Consider the following 13460-nt stretch of genomic DNA (forward strand, 5'->3'; position numbering starts at 1 on the left):
TTGCTTGATTTGTTTTGGTTGTGATTTGCCTTGAAATAAAAATTATTGGGGGTCATTCAGTACATTTGGTTATTTTGGTTTGTGGTTTCTTTGCAGGAAAAATAACAACCCTTCTAACTTGGAGACAGCAGTTTTGACACCAAGCCAAGACTGGCACACAGATGAAGGAAGAATGTGGAATGGCAAGTTGGAGTCAGATTCAGCTCATTGTGTTCACCATTCCAGTGTAACCCTGAAGGAAGTGAGGGTGAATGACCAGAAATCAGGCTGAGATAGAGACACAGTGAAACCCAGCTTTTTGTGGCAATGTCAGGTTGCTAGCAGTCTGTCTCTGAATCAGAAGGTTGTGAGTTCTGCTTTAGCTAACTAGATGCTGACTGTCTACATATACACTCTTAGAAGCTGTTCTATTTTCTAAAGTTTAAATGTCTTCTTGGCCTCTCGCAACCTCAGTCATCTTTATCCTAGAGTAAGGCTCTCATTCCCTTCAATATTGCAACACTATTTACATTTATATGTTCCAGGTTACTGAATACTGCTCTCTAGCATAGTGTCTAAAACCTCCTTCTTTAAATGCTCCTTTTTTTCTTTACTCTGTTCTCCTCTTCAGATGTTAGAGTAACATCAATTGCATCATCTTCATTATTTGGAGATTCTATTACACTTCAGGCCTCACCCCAGAGATTTCAGCACTTAATTTTTGAGACATTCATGGCAATACTGATGGGTTTTCTATATGTATCAGATGACTCCTTTTTGGATGGTACGTTAAACCAATACCAGGTTTTCCCTCTCAGATGAACATAACATGTGGTAAGGAGAAGATCAGGGGCGTTACCTCTTGCCTTTTGGAAAATGTTTATCCTGCTAAAGCAGACTGTCAAGTCATTATCTCAATATTGTGTGTGTGAGCATGCTGTGTACAAATTGACTATCATATTTCCCATATGTACTTCAATATATGTTTTATTGGGCATGAGAGCTTTGAGACTTCTTGATGAAGTGAAACAAAGGACATGGATGAAAGGTATGGGTCTTGTACCTCAATGCTACCGCTCTGACCAGAGAGCCGGGGTTCAAGTCCCACTCCCTCCAGAGGTGTGTGATAGCACCTCTGAAAAGGTTGATTAAAAAATATCTATAAAGTGAAAGTCTTTTTAACTCAGTCATTGGAAAACATCACCCATGTCCACAAAGTGTTAAAAGAAATAGAAATGGAAAAGAGCATGGTATGATTTGGACAATGCATCAATGAAAAGCCTTCAAGTGCCAAATCTCACCATTGTGACAAGTTATCTGCTGTTGAATTGAATTTTAGAAAGTGTGCTGCACGATAGGGGAATAAATGATTTAATCTCCTGGGATAAAACTGTGGACAGATACGCTGTAGAAATGACAGGAGAAACGAGAAAAGATGGTTCCAATTTACAACTTGAGTTTTATAACAATTTCACTTTATCCCAGGATTAGTCACACTATTTCTGTTAAGGATTTATTGCAAACATCTGTTGCAGATGTAACTTTTTGCAGCGAGGTTTGTACCTTTTGTGTTGCTGCGAGGAACACTGTGTTTATTTTAGGTTTTTTCTTTTAACTAATTAAATGTTTGATTCTTACTACCATATAACATGGCACCTGCCATTAGATGATATGTTGACAGTCAAACATCTGTTTGCACTTTTTCCTATTATAAATTCTGAACTCCACAGTTATATTGAAAGCTTTCCATGTAAGCTTGGCATGCTATAATAACACCCTTCAGTTATCTTGCATAGTCTTCAATTGTAGCAGAGCGAAAGGCTGGGTGATAATTGTTCAGGGAACTCAGATGCATTCCAGTCCCTATTTTAAAGTCACATGCACGGTACGTTTCATGTTTCCATTGGAAGCTCCTTTGCCTACATTTAGAATGGAAATTACCAATGTAAACTCATAACATTGTAATTACACTGTTTGGCCTGCAGTGGTGCTGCTGCTGCACCTGCACTGATATAATTGTAAAGTTTACGCATTCACGGTTACCATTATGAATGTGAGATAGGGATATTATAGTGAGAATAGCAAATAGGACGTGCATACAGACATCAAGGTATTATGGACCAGACCAAACCCTCGCAAAATATTCAGAAGATAGTCTAGATCCTAACTTTTTCTTATTTTACAGGTAGATATCAGGCATGCTCTGGATGCAGTTCAGTTGGATTTAAAGCAAAACACACTTTATTCATCCACTATAGTTAACGTACAACAAAAGGAAGAAGAAATTGGAATAACTTAACTCAACTGGAAAATGTAACACAATAATAGATTGTTTTACCACGAAACAATAACTCCTCCAATGTAGGAACATCCCGGAAACACACCTTGACAAAGGCAGGCTCAGGAAAATAAGTAGTCTCACATGCAACTCCAGCAGCAGAATGAGAAAACATCAAGAGAAAATTCTGAAAGAGAAGGTAGCTGGGAGAGATGCACTGCAGCTTCCAAGTTCTGCTGAGATGCCAGCAACAACACCTCTTGAAAAACAAAATGTCTAAAAATCCTGGTTCTTGGGGTGCCCCCCCCACACCCATCCAGGCTGCCTCTATTGTTCCAGCTTGAAAAAAACGCAAGCCTCACAAATTGTTTACCTTAGTGGCTTTCCAAATATATGGCTTGGCCCCTCTATCTCTTCAAAAACAAACCAGGAAAAATACACCTCTTAAAGCCATAGTGTCATCATACAGGACAGGTAAATAATATTCTTTTTCAACTCTTCATGGGACACAGGTGCCGCTGACTAAGACGATATTTATTGCCCAGAGGCGATTAAGAACTAAACACATTTCTATGGGTCTGGAGTCACATGTAGGCCAGACTGTTGGCAGATTTCCTTCCATAAAGGACATTAATGAACCAGATAGACTTTTACAACACTTGACAATAGTTATGTTTGCCATTAAACTCACATTTTTATTCAAACTTCACCATCCACCACAGTATAATTCAAACCTACGTCCCAGAATATTAGCCTAGAGTTTTGGATTACAAGTTCAGTGACAGTACCACTAAGCCACCATGTGCTCAGTATCATATAATGTACTATCCTGCAGCTAAAGTATAAATATGTGTGCCTTATTTGAGCGACACAGTGGCTCAGTGTTTAGCACTGTTGTCTCACAGCACCAGGAGCATTGGTTCAATTGCATCCTTAGGTGACTGTCTGTGTGGAGTTTGCACATCGTTCCCTTGTCTGTGTGGGTTTCCACCGAGTACCCCGGCTTCCTCCCACAGTCCAAAGATGTGCAGGTTGGTCATGCTATAGTTGCCTGGTAGTGCCTAGGGATGTACAGGCTAGGTGGATTAGTGATATGAAATGTAGGACTAGAGGAATGGGATGGGTTTGAGTGGAATGGTATGCAGTAGGTTGGGGGAGAATTGATGGGCTGAATGGCCTCTTTTCACACTGTGGGGATTCTATTAATTGTTCCTTGCATTTTTGAAAGTAATAGGTCATATTTGCATAAATGGAATATCTACATTTTCCACTAACCCACAAACCATGATTGGATCCGCCTTCTTCATAAGAACAAAAATCAGAAGTCAATTAATCTGCCTTATGTTTGAAAACAAAACCCCTCACATTAACCGGTTGAAAGATACTTAACTCTTTTCTCACCTATTTATATGTGATTAACTCTCTTGTTCTTTTGTTTAGCTCAATTTGCATGTTATTTCTAGGAAATGAGGCAAGTAACAGGTCTTCATTCACTTTATATTCTATTAGAATTTCCAGGAAGTGTTAGGGTATGAGGCAGCACTTAAAAGGAAAATAGTTGAATTTATATAGTGCCTAACATAAACTGGACAACCCAGTGCAGAATGTCGTATTTTTTGAAGTGCTGGTTGTTATTAAAATGTAGAAAAGGAAGCATGCAATTTGAAAACAGCTACAAGCAGCAGCAAAATATTCAGGCAATAGTTTTTTAAAAAAATTATTCATTCATGGGAGGAAAGTGTCTCTGGCTAGGTCAGTGTTTATTGCCCATCCCTAATTATCCAGAGGGCAGTTAAGAGTCAACCACATTGCTGTGGGTCTGGAGTCACATATAGAGCTGAAAATGTGTTGCTGGAAATGCGCAGCAGGTCAGGCAGCATCCAAGGAGCAGGAGAATCGACGTTTCGGGCATGAGCCCTTCTTCAGGATTCCTGAAGAAGGCTCATGCCCGAAACGTCGATTCTCCTGCTCCTTGGATGCTGCTTGACCTGCTGCACATTTCCAGCAACACATTTTCAGCTCTGATCTCCAGCATCTGCAGTCCTCACTTTCTCCTGGAGTCACATATAGGCCAAGATGGCAGCTTTCCTTCCCTAAAGAACATGTGTGATCCAAATGGGTTTTTCCAACAATTGACAATGGATTTGTGATCATTGTTAGACTCTTAAATCCAGATTCTTTATTGAATTCAAATTCCCATAGTTGTCATGGCAGGACTTGAACCCAGGATTCCAGAACATTAGCTGATTAATAGTCTAGCAATTATACCACTAGGCTATTGCCTCCCCATTAATGATGTTGTTTGAAAAATATAAATTGGCCAAAACATCAGGGATCTCTCTCTCTCCTTACCAACAGTGCTTTTGGATCCTGAATATCCATCTGAAAAAACATATAGGCCCATGGATGGAATTCTACCTCCTGCCTGATTTATTCTGTATACTTTATCTAGTATTAATATTGGTGATAAGGTGACAAAATTTGATAAGAATTTTGAGGCAGGATTATAGTGTCTTGAACATGTCAGATTATCCCAAATGCAATTTAGCAATGCGCCACAGAAGGAACTATGAGGAGAAATTACTGAAAGATTGGTCAGAGGCAAATTGTAAAGAACATTGGAAGAGCTGCGGAGGGACAATATTCCAAAGCATAAGGCCTAGCAGCTGAAAAGCATGACATGATGCAGCAATTAACATTTGGAATGTGCAAGAGGCCAGATTTAGGGAGCTAAGAGAATTCTGAGGCTGTAATAGTACATCTCAATGTTTTATATTGGGACAGTCTCAGAAATGCTATGAAAATAGGACCAAGATCACAGACACAGTTTACGCCTTATTTGAAAGTTATATAATTCTGCACTTTCTTTGATATAAACATTTTTAATGTTATCGGTAATAGCTAAATCACAAGGTGTACTGCTGCGCATTTGCAAAGTTTGTGAGAAGATTTGTAGCTCGGGTGCTCGTTGTTGTGGTTCTGTTCGCCGAGCTGGGAGCTGTACTCCCAGCTCGGCGAACAGAACCACAACAGCATTTACAAAAGCAGAAGGATAGTTGAATGGAAAATAGGAAATTGTTGGCGGAGGCAGCCATGAGAAACTGCAGTGCCACTACAGGTGGGAAGTCATCATTACAGCTGGGCAAATTTTGGGTAATCAAAATTGTGTAAATGTGAGCGTGAAAGTGCCAATAGTTATGGAATTATGGAGATGTGCGATAACATTGTGACAATGGGAGACAGTACTTTGTAGACAGGATGTTTGAGTTCTGACACATCATAGATATCACTTACAAAAAGTACTTACTCTTATATAACACTGCCCTACATATGGACATCTGAAAATTGCTCAAGTTGGACACGAAGAAAGAAATGAGAGCAATGAGAAAGGACAGGGCACAGTCAAACATTTGGCTTTGAGAAGACTATTCAGGTCGAGGAAGAAGATAGTAAGGAAAAGTGAGTCTGAAAGAAATTTGAAAAATTTCAACTAAATGGCTGGGAAGCCTTACATGGATAGTTATTGGGAGACAAGAGTTATTAGATTAGATTACTTACAGTGTGGATACAGGCCCTTTGGCCCAACAAGTCCACACCGACCCGCCGAAGCGCAACCCACCCATACCCCTACATTACCCCTTTACCTAACACTACGGGCAATTTAGCATGGCCAATTCACCTGACCCGCACATCTTTGGACTGTGGGAGGAAACCGGAGCACCCGGAGGAAACCCACACAGACACGGGGAGAACGTGCAAACTCCACACAGTCAGTCGCCTGAGTCGGGAAACCATTATCCTGAGCAACCATTATGGAACCCTCTGATTCAGACTGAGTGTAGATGTAGTGCAGCCTTTTTACCTCAGCAGGGAATAGGCCTCCCAAATATGAGGTTCTGGGAGAGGGTGGACTTTGCAATACAGTCCAGAGTTTAGGTGTTACTGAGGATTACATATGCAATAAATGCTTTTGGTTGTGAATCCTATCAGGTCAAATGGATCTGTTGGAGAGACAGTTAGAGGCAATGAGGAATTTACAAGAGCAAGTGGATGTGATGGATGGCAGTTATAGGAAGGGAGAAAAGTTGCAAATACAGTCACATAGATGGGTTAATTCCAGGAAAGGTAAGAGAAGTAGGCAGGTAGCGCTATCCCAATTTCAAACAAGTATGTTGTTTTGGAAAATATAGGGGGTGATGGATTCTCAGGGCAATGTAGCACAAACAACCAAGTTTCTGGCATTGAGACTGGCTCTAATGCAATGAGGCTTACGTCAGGTTCCAAGTGATTGATTGTATCAGGGGACTCTCTAGTCTGAGGCACAGACAGATATGAAAAATCAGAATAGTGTGTTGCCTCCCTGGTGCCAGGATCAAGGATGTCTCAGAGAGGGTGCAGAATGTCCTCAAGGTCATTACACACATTGGAATCAATGACATTGGAAGGGGAAAGGATGAGATTCTGAAGGGAGAATATAGAGAGTTAGGCAGGAATTTTAAAAAGAGATCCTTGAGGGTAGTAATATTTGGATTACTCCTGGTGCTACGAGCTAGTGAGGATAGGAATAGAAGAATACAGCAGATGAATGCATGGCTGAGAAGCTGATGTATGGGAGAGGATTTAAATTTTTAGATCGTTGGAATTTCTTCTGGGGTAGGAGTGACCTGTACAAGAAGGACGGATTGCACTTGAATTGGAAGGGGACTAAGATACTGGCAGGTAGACTTACTAGAGCTGCTTGGGATGCTCAGGAGGATTTAAACTTGTAAGGTGGTGGGGTGGGGGTGGGAGGAGTGGGGAATATGGTGGTGGTGGGGTTGGAGGGTGTTCAGGAAGATAATGAGGAAAGAGATCAATCTGAGACTGGTACAGTTAAGAACAGAAGCAAGTCAAACAGTCCGGGCAGGCAGGGAAAAAGCAGAGAACAAGGTAGGACTGATAAATTGAACTGCATTTATGTCAATGCAAGAGGCTGAAGGGGGAAGGCAAATGAACTTGGGACATTGTTAGGAGCATGGAACTGGGATATCACAGCAATTACAGAAACATGGCTCAATGATGGACAGGATTGGCAGCTTAATGTTCCAGGATACAAATGCTACAGGAAGGAAAGAAAGGGAGGCAAGAGAGGAGGGGGAGTGGTGTTTTTGATAAGGGATAACATTACAGCTGTACTGAGAGTGGATATTCCTGGAAATACATCCAGGGAAGTTATTTGGGCTGAACTGAGAAATAAAAAAGGGATGATCACCTTATTGGCATTGCATTATAGACTCCTAATAGTCAGAGGGAAATTAAGAAACAAATTTGTAAGGAGATCTCAGCTATCTGTAAGAATAATAGAGTGGTTATGGTAGAGGATTTTAACTTTCCAAACTGTGACTGCCTTAGTGTTAAGGGTTTAGATGGAGAGGAATTTGTCAATTGTGTATGTGGATGTACCTACTAGAGAAGGTGCAGTACTTGACCTACTCTTGAAAATAAGGCAGAGCAGGTTACTAAGGAGTCAGTGGGGGAGCACTTTGGGGCCAGTGATCATAATTCTATTAGTTTTAACTAGTGATGGAAAAGGAGAGACCGGATCTAAAAGTTGAAGTTTTAAATTGGAGAAAGGCTAATTTTGATGGTATTAGGCAAGAATTTTCAAAACCTGATTGGGGGCAGATGTTCACAGGTAAAAGGACGGCTGGAAAATGGGAAGCCTTCAGAAATGAGATATCGAGAGTCCACAGATAGTATATTCCTGTTAGGTGAAAGGAAAGGCTGGTAGGTGTAGGGAATGCTGGATGATTAAAGAAATTGAAGTTTTGGTTAAGAAAAAGAAGGAAGCATATGTCAGGTATAGACAAGATATATCGATTGAATCCTTAGAAGAGTATAAAGATAATAGGAGTACACTCAGGAGGGAGATCAGGAGGGCAAAAAGGGGACATGAAATAGCTTTGGCAAATAGAGTTAAGGAGAATCCAAAGGGTCTTCACAAATACTTTAAGGACAAAAGGGTAACTAGGGAGAAAATAAGGCCCCTCAAAGCTCACGAGGCGGACTTTGTGTGGAGCTGCAGGAGATGGGGGAGATATTAAACGAGTATTTTGCATCAGCGTTTACTGTGGAAAAGGACATGAAAGATATAGAATGTAGGGAAATAGATGGTGACATCTTGAAAAATGGCCATATTATAGAGGAGGAAATGCTGGATGTCTTGAAACACATAAAAGTGGATAAATCCCCAGGACCTGATCAGTGTACGTTAGAACACTGTGGGAAGCTAGGGAAGTGATTGCAATGTGCTGAGAAGTGGCAGATGGAGTTTAATTCAGATAAATGCGAGGTGCTGCCTTTTGGGAAAGCAAATCTTCGCAGGACTTACACACTTAATGGTAAGGTCCCAGGGAGTGTTGCTGAACAAACAGACCTTGGAGTGCAGGTTCATAACTCCTTGAAAGTGGAGTCGCAGGTAGATATGATAGTGAAGTAGGTATCTGGTATGCTTTCCTTTATCGGTCAGAGTATTGAATACAGGAGTTGGGAGGTTATGTTTCAGCTGTATAGGACATTGGTTAGGCCACTTTTGGAATATTGTATGCAATTCTGGTCTCCTTCCTATCAAAAGGATATTGCGAAACTTGAAAGGGTTCAGAAAAGATTTACAAGGACATTGCCAAGGTTTGAGGATTTGAGCTTCAGGGAGAGGCTGAATAGGTTGGGGCTGTTTACCCTGGAAGCTGAGGGGTGACCTTATAGAGGTTTATAAGATCATGAGGGCTATGGATATGATAAGTAGACAAGTTCTTTTCCCTGGGGTCGGAAAGTCCAGAACTAAAGGGCATATGCTTAGGGTGAGAGGGGAAAAAATTAAAAGGGACTTAAGGGGCAACTTTTTCACACAGTGGGCGGTGTGTGTATGGAATGAGCTGCCAGAAGAAATGTGGAGGCTGGTACAATCACAACATTTGAAAGGAATCTGGATGAGTATATGAATAGGAATGGTTTAGAGGGATATGGGCCAAGTGCTGGAAAATAAGGCTAGATTAATTTAAGATATCTGGTCTGCATGGACGAGTTGGACTGAAGGGCCTGTTTCTGTGCTGTACATCTCTATGACTCTAAAGGAGCCCATGTTTGACCCATGTTGCAACAGAGCGGGTTGGCTGTATGCCATTCCATAGTACGGTTGTGTTTGGGCCATCTTTTCGGAGATGGGTGGTGTTTGCGAACTTTGCCGGACATTCACCTTATTGCTGCACCTTCCAGGGGGCAGTTTGATTCACCAGTTGTGATGATTTTGTGAGATCAAGGAGCGCAGTGACAAATTTGTTCTGCCCTTTTCCTGAACTTGGGGCACTGTGAAAGGACAAATTGGTGAATGAGAAGCCACACTGAGATTCTGGAGGCACCCACTTGGAGGCGATTAAAAAGAAATTTAAAAGAATTTGACAACTATTGAGCTCAATGTAGTGCATCCATATTTACTACAATTCAACTTATCTCCTTTCATTGGACCCCCCTTGTCTGGGAGCCGGCCATTCGGCCCACTGACCCTCTGAGATGCATCCCACCCAGACCCACCCTATCCTTGTAACCCTACATTTCCCATGGCTGGCCTGCGCATCTTTGGGCTCTGGGAAGAAACTCACACAGACACAGGGAGAATGTGCCAACTCCACACAGACAGACGCTCGAGGCTGGAATCAAACCCGGGCCCCTGGCGCTAAGAGCTAACCACTGAGCCACCCTGTTGTCCTTTCTTAAATATTGTGATCCCCATGGCATATTGATGGCCATTTGGAATTTCTTAATTGTTCTTGAGCTTCGGGAGATAAAGCTGCCATAGTCTTACCAGACCAGACCTCTCTCATTAGAGAGAGGGAGACAACTGATGGTGAGAATTACCATGCCTCAGGTGAGTGTTGAAGTAGAGAAGGAGAGTCCTTTAGGGTAATCTTAGATGGTGTGGGAATTAAACCCATACTGTTAGTGTCGCTCCATATTGGAAATGGGTCATCTAGCCAACTGAGCTCAAAGACCTAGGCCTTCACAACGAGCGCTGGGAAATGTGGAACTGTCTCACTCCAAAATGCTGTGGCTGCTGGCTTCAATCAGAGCTTCCGAGACTGAGGTCGATAGATCATTGTCGCATGAAGGTAACAAGTGATATGGAGCCCTGGCAGGAAGTAGGAGGGAGGTGCAGATTAACTATGATCGAACTCAATGGCAGAGAAGATTTCAGGTGCTGAATCAACATCAAAGAAAAGGGTGGCACCCCTCAGCAGGAGCGACAGTATTAGCACAAACAGAGTAAACACAGATCAATGACCCTTCACCAGTTCTGCTAGCTGACATTTGGAGCTTTTACAGCCGTTCTCTGTTATTTCAAGGCATTAAATGTCCAGAAGGAGGCAGTGGAAGCCATTAGTATGGTTGGATTCAAGTGCAACTTCGGTGACATTTTTCAGAAAGTGATATTTTAGGTGACTGACTAGGACATGACATGTGGCAAATGTGACAATTTTGGAATAAAATGGTGATTTTGATCTTCACCACTGGAGTTTTCTTCACCTCTTTTTTGGATCTGTTACAGATTAAGCAATGGAGAGGTGAAGGCCCAATGGCATTATTGTTAGACTATTAATTCAGAGACCCAGGTTCAAATCCCACCATGGTGGATGGAATCTGGAATTAAGTGTCTAACAATGACTACGAATGCATTGCCAGTTGTCGGGGAAAACCCATCTGGTTCAGTAATGTCCTTTAGGGAAGGTAACTGCTGACCTGGTCTGACCTACATGTGACTACAGATTCAGAGCAAAACACTCGACACTTTACTGCCCCCTGGAAAATGAGAGACAGGGAATAAATGCTGGCCTAACCAGCAGCACCCACATCCCGTGAATGAATTAAAAATAAGTTCCCGTATTCTCCATCAGTTGCAAAATAACATGCAGCACAATCAACATTATTTAAAAAAAACATAAAGGGGCTGCACAGTTGTGATTATCAAATAATATTTATCACTCGGCACAAGTATTCAAAATCTTGGTCAAAGAGATAGTGTTTCAGGAATCACTCAGGAGGAGACGGAGACAGAGAAGGAGCAAACTCCAGAGTTTAGGCATTCCTGATGAAGGGCTCTGGCCCGAAACATCGATTTTCCTGCTCCTCGGATGCTGCCAGACCTGTTGTGCTTTTCCAGCAACACACTCTCAACTCTGATCTCCAGCATTGCAGACCTCACTGTCTTCCAGAGTTTAGGGGTCAGGTGGCCGAAAGAACAGCAGCAAAGCTGGGAGCAAACAGAGTGGAGGACGTACACAGGGCCAGGATTGGACGGGTGCTGAGATCTCAGCATTGTAGCACTAGAGGAGGAGGTCAGTTGGAGTTTGGGGAGCATGAGGGGTATGGCAGTAAAGTTCGGGGCGTACGTAGTCAAGAAGCGATCTGTAAAGAAGGGGTTCAGAAAGGGTATGCCTATGGCTGGCAGCTAGGCAATGATGTGCTCAACACCCCCAGTCTGCAGAAAAATATCATTTAGAGTGTTACACATCAGCTTTAACCACTCAGGTAGCAAGAGGACACTGGCCCAACATATTCAATGTTTTCAGGACTGAAGTGTCAAAGTGAGGATATCTGAAGGAGGGAATGGGAAAACATGGGCTCTTTGTTGAATGAAAGGGGTAATCCCTTCCGCTTAATTTAAATCTGCAACACAGAAACATTTATCCTGTGCAGTAATCTCTCTAAATTTGAGGGATCATGACCTATTTAAAGTAAACATTAATAACTTTATTTCTTAAAGTATAACAGAATAATTAACTCACAGCTATTTACACCTCGCCTATCTTTACTTTCCCATCAAGAATACTAGTCTGATAAAAACTCCCAATTAAGATTTACAGGAAAATTCAAATTTTAAAACCAGCCAGCGGTCAAATCTTCTCTTCATCTTTGTCGGTAGATTGGCTGAAAATGTGTTGCTGGTTAAAGCATAGCAGGTTAGGCAGCATCCAGGGAACAGGAAATTCGACGTTTCGGGCCAGAGCCCTTCATCAGGAATGAGGAGAGGGTGCCAGGCAGGCTCAGATAAAAGGTAGGGGGGAGGGACTTGGGGGATGGGCGATGGAGATGTGATAGGTGGAAGGAGGTCAAGGTGAGGGTGATAGGCCGGAGAGGGGGTGGGGGCGGAGAGGTCAGGAAGAGGATTGCTGGTTAGGGGCTCTCCAGGTCAGTGTTGAGGTTTTTCCCTGTGCAAACTCCTTCTCTAGACAGTTACTTCTCAGAGAGTTCTGAATGGCAGTCTACAGCTGTTGGTCTGGTGGCAGTTCTCCTCCCAACTATTCAATTTTCCCCAGTCTTATACCTCAAAGCATTGGGTTGTGTCTTTGGCTTTTAAGATTGTCAATATACTCAATTCAAACTTAATTGGAATTTGCAGTTTTTTGGTGTGTAATTTTAACTGATTGGCCTAATTCAAACCTGTTTTGTCATTTCCAGGCAACCAGCAACCCTAGCTAACCCAGTAGCTGGGGCTACATGTTATATTGTGTTTATTGAGAACACATGATGCTGTCACTGCAAGCTTTTAACTCTCTTAAAGGTACAGTGCACCCACAGCTTCAGAACAATTTGCATTGCCCAATGCGTTCGACTTGACCAACTTGATAAACAAAATTAAGGCACTGTGCAAAATTGAGGAAACTGGTGCACGTGTTACGATTACTATGGGAACAGAGTTACAATCGACCAGGACTTACTCAACAGGAGTATTGCTTGTGCATTTGCAAAGTCTGTATCTGTGTGGTTACTTCTTTTTGCGCACAGCCCGTCCCCACTGACCCTTTTTAAAAATGCTCATTTGATCCCAGACGAAAGATGCAGCCACCTACCAATCACTTTTTACACAATATGGCCCATGCAAGGCACAAATCTGCAGGGTGCCCGGCTCCACCACAAACTCAGCAATCCTCTTCTGCACACAGGCCTCAAAGGGAAGTGAGTTCAAACCACAAAGCCATCTGCTGCACAGGGGAATTTGTTGTACACAGTTCATCTCTTTGATGGACCAAACAACACAAACTTTGATATTATTTACAGTTGAATAACTTTTCTCCTTAGGTTTTTGCCAGTGTATAGAATAGAACTCCCTTTCATCCAAACGAAGATGCTGTCTTCCATCTTCCACAGTTCCTTTCTCTTTCACTCTCCG

The sequence above is a fragment of the Hemiscyllium ocellatum genome, chromosome 8 (genome assembly GCF_020745735.1).
Source record: "Hemiscyllium ocellatum isolate sHemOce1 chromosome 8, sHemOce1.pat.X.cur, whole genome shotgun sequence".
Lineage (NCBI taxonomy): Eukaryota > Metazoa > Chordata > Chondrichthyes > Orectolobiformes > Hemiscylliidae > Hemiscyllium > Hemiscyllium ocellatum.